Source organism: Echeneis naucrates, chromosome 14 (genome assembly GCF_900963305.1).
Source record: "Echeneis naucrates chromosome 14, fEcheNa1.1, whole genome shotgun sequence".
In the NCBI taxonomy this organism is placed as follows: Eukaryota; Metazoa; Chordata; class Actinopteri; order Carangiformes; family Echeneidae; genus Echeneis; species Echeneis naucrates.
In genome coordinates, this window is record NC_042524.1 from 10,162,030 (window position 1) to 10,166,806 (window position 4,777).

Consider the following 4,777-nt stretch of genomic DNA (forward strand, 5'->3'; position numbering starts at 1 on the left):
TGAAGGTGCACAAAGTGATGTCATCAGCGCGACACCGCGATACTCCGGCGATGACGTCACCACAGCGAGACTGCCGGCGTTGGCTCGGTTTACGGTTTCATATAAAGATCAAAAACATCAGAAAACGATCCGAGAACAGAGCTAAATTTGTAGTCTGTTCATCTCTGCGCCAAGGACTATTTTCAGGGATTGATAAAAACTCACCATGTTGGAAAACGTGACGGGGTCAAATCATGGGGTCAAACATGGGGTGAAATTAGGCCAACATTTAGTTCTTATTTGTTTCGATTTTATAAATGCATCGAAAAAGCACATGCGTGAATAAGTTTGAAGAATGTAAAGAGTTCATCAGAAGAAACTCATCCAGTGTAAGAATTAAAAATACATATAGTCTTGTACAAATATAAGACTATTAGACTATAATAAAAGCATGCATTTATGTCTTACTTACTTTTCTACTTGTACCTCTAGAAACATGGGGCTAGATATTTTAAAATCTTTATGATTAAAGCAGAAAAGAATTGCTTAATTACTTGTTATGAATGTGAAAAATTCTAAACTTCTAATACTTGTTGGGAAATTTCTGGATGCTGTCTCACAGATTCCTGATTAACACAACAAAGGAAGATTACTTCAGGTTAAACAGCAGCAGGGGAGGTGGAGCATCTCACAACACCAAGCTTTGATATTATGTCTGGAAATTATATATTTGTTGACACCATACCCGAGTTACTGAAAGCTAAGTTTGCTGAAGAGCTGGCAGAGTAAATCTGCCCCTCACAGAGAGCTGACTGCTTGTATATTGACTTTAAGGTTAATGTTCAGTGGTTGTGACTGAGTCTCAATGTCTGTTTAATTACAAAAAAATGCATAGGCTGCACTGACAGATGGCTATTGTATGTTTGCAGAGGCAGTGCTTATTGTTCAGTGATTTTGCTCTTTTTTTAAGTAATACCACTGAGGGCAACATTATAAATGGGATTTTTTAAATTTGAAAGTGTCTTAGGCACTTTCAGCATTTGGCAGAAGAAAAAGAATAAAAGTAATTTCTACATGCAGGTAACCCAAACATTGTTAGTATCTCTTTATCTGTAATAACTAGGTTGTGAAACATTATTATTACAGTTTATAAAAACATATAAACATATATATATACAAAAAAATGAATGGTGTCTTATCAGAAAACAAATTACGGTTGAATGCAAAACATGTCATTTTGCTGCAGCTAGAAGATAACGTAGAAGTTCCTGTAACAACTATCCAAAGCCTCATTTCTCTTAATATGATTAGCTGCATGTATGCATGAGTGCTTTGTTGGCCTACTCTGATAACATAATTTGAACGGGGGCAAATAAACAGACAGAAGGTCAGACGCTGAAATAACAAGCAGACCTGTTCCAAGCACATGCATATACCAACAGGTTAGACCAATAGCTTATAGCCATGATCCTGATGGGTCGCGTTTTGTGTCTTCCTTCTTCAGCGACTGTCCAGGAGCTGTTCTCTGTGGCCCGAGATGCAAGCATCATCCCTGATATCTCCCTGGATCCAGTTCTAACCACCTTCTTATCACTGGACTCCTCTGCAGCGCTGCAGCATCAATATGGCTTCCTACAGCGCAGTATGAGCAGGGAGCTGCAGGCGAAATTCAACCTCAACCTGACTGCAGAGCTGGGAGGCAGCACCAGAGTCACCTATGGAGGAGTAGGGGTTGTTGCCCTGGCTCTTTCCTTTCTTTTTGACCAAGTTGCCCAACAAGTAGGTATATCTCTGACTGTTCTGTCCGATGTTTAATGGTTGTATTTCTCAGAGGTTTCTGGAGTGCTCTTAACAGTTTTCTGCAATAAATAGAAGCTTGTGCTGACTTTGATGATCACAAGGCTTTTCTTCCAGCACCAGAAAGAAAAGACATGTTTTATTTTAGTTTATTTGTAATGTATTCTACATTGAATAAAACCAGAAACCTGTCCTAAGGGTTGGCAGTGTCAGGGTCCCATTTTTGTAGACTTGATGCCAATTACTATCTGAATTGTAATAACTGAAGATCCTTCTATTATTGCTGTTATCAGGTTAATGAGAAAATAACTGCAAAACCAATACCATTCTGAGTGGCATCATCAGTAAACTGCATTGTATCTAGTGCTAATTAGCAGCACTACATGTGAGCATGCCAAAACACAAAACAAAGTAAGCTGACCATAATAAGAGTTACACTTCACCATCATCACCATGTAAACATTATCATTGCTGTGATGTGGGCACACAAGTGTTCTCTCACTGGTGCTCGAACTGGTGTTCTTGCATTGTTTTCTTCTGCACTTGCTTTGACGCATGTATCTTCAATATATTTTGGTCGTGCTTTCCAATCAGTTTTTTATTTGTTTACACAAACAAAACAGTGCATTAATCATATATACTGTTTAAATGTGTACATGACCGAAGCCTAAATGTCACAGCTTCAATCTCAAATTACATTTTTATTGTATGTTGTGGTCTTTCTTTTGAATCATGACACTTCAACAGAACTGAATTTCAAAATTCAAGATTTATTGGTCTCTCATCAGATGCGAGCACAAGAATCTGCAAAGAGTGACCTATCGAATCAGAAACCCCAGGCTAAGAGGATTTTTGGCATCAGTGGCTCCTCGAGAATTGGCAGACTCATCCACAGCTATCTCAGCCTGGTCCCTGGCATTGCCAACAACCAGGACAAGATGGCTGAGACTACAGAGCTCTATGACAGTTGGCTGAAGCTTGAGCTGATTGACCATTATGAGAGGATGACTACTAAAAAGAGAATGAGTTCAGTGTCCATGCAGCAGTGGTTGACAGGAGCTGCAATTCACCTGCACATAAGAATCCACCAGGTCAGAGCAGAAAAATATATAGCACCTTCTTAAGTGTGTAAAGAATCAATATTTGACTTAGATTCATTCAGGACATAAACATGATTTTTTTTCTCAGTTTTGCTTTGTAGCTGCCAAATGCAATTGCTCCCAAATGGTCATTGGCTACTTTGTCATAATTTAAAAAGGGGAGGATATTTTAATGCAGTTCACAACTGCACCATGCTCACATCATCAATTGATTGATCTGTGCATCAGGGAAAGCCAAAGTTGGTCAAGAAAAACAGTTTGAAATCACGACATGTTTTTACATGCAATCCCAGCACTCTTGAAGTCTAGCATCATTTAATATGAAAACAATTCCTTGTAATTTTGAACTGATCTTTAACTACCTCTACTCCTGTTTTAACAGGTCAGGCTGCACTCTGTGCCATTAGGAACAGCAGTGTCCCTGCGTCTGTCATACAAGACAGGGTTAACACGCCTGCTCCAGGGCTATACAGCCTATCTACGTAAAAACATCCAGGAAACTCCAGGTCCTGGTAAACGAAAACGCAGAACCAAGACAGCCAGTGGACTGAGACAAACTAATACAACAGCCGTGACCAATACGACATGGTCAGGTAGTGTTGATGTAAGTCAGGTCAGTCATGTCAAAGTTAATGATACTATTGCAGCCAATGCAACAGCTGAAATGAATGATAACTGTAAAACACGTGGATCCAGAGGAGAGGGAGTTGATCTGTTAAAAGGGAAGGATGAAATCACTGTTGGTATGGTAGACAGGAAGACCTTCAATAATTCAACAGGACTTAGGAGGGAGGGGGAAGCTGCCATGATGGGTCTGTTAGTAATTGAGCCAGGGAGGAATGTAAGCCACAATGTGCAGCATCACCCCTGTGAGTCTCCAGCCATACAGCAAGCTTTGGTGACCCATATCATTAATGCCCAGGACCTGGATCAGAGCAGAAACTTTTTTCTGAACCCTGAAAAAGTTTTCCACAGGCTGCTCAAACAGAGGAATGACTTTGAGTTAAATCCAAATTAGTGAGCAGTGAATTCATCAATCCTCTACCAGCACTTAACATTGTTTAGCTAAGAAAACAACTTCCTCATTCGTGGTTTTATCACATTTTCTTTTCATGCCATTCTCCTTTAATAAACCACATTTATGTATATGAACTAGACTGTTGTGTCTTTTGCCTTAGTTAGTTGAGAAAACTAAATGTAAGTCTGTGCTGTAAATAACATGCCCTGCTCCATGTTTAAGGGAAAATGTTTATCTGTTTATACCTGACAAAGATGCTGTTCATTATGAAGAAGTGTTTGTGCATGTTAACCAGGCTCTTTCTCAGCACTCTCAGCATCTTTTCTCTTATCTAATAATAAATATTAAAATTATTTAATCATCATATTAAAATCCAATCAAGGCTCATACTAAAAGTTTCCCATACACTCAGTGTATATTGGAATTCAGGAAATTAACCAGCAAAAATGGTTGGGATGACAACCACACATCATCATCGCATTTATATTCCTTTGCAGAGAAGTCAAGATAAGACCACAATTTAGCAGAAATGAAAAGAATGAGTTTAAAGATGGATTGTGAGGGAAAGAGGAATAGAAAGTGATTATATAGAAATAAAAGGAAAGTTAGAGCAACAGGAATTGGAAAGTGGTGAAAAACCTCAGTCACATTATGGTGATACCTGGTTGTACCCAGAGTAAATAGTACAATACACAAAGTAGAAATATCAGTGGAAGTAATAGGAATAGTAGTTTCTGTACCAGCAGTGACAGTATTAGTAGTTGTTAGCAGCAGTAATAGCAGTAATATTAGCAGTAGCAACAGTAAATGTCGTAGTAGCATTAGTAGTATTATCAGTGACCACACGGCGGCGGTGAAGCGCCACTGAACACAGTAAACAGAG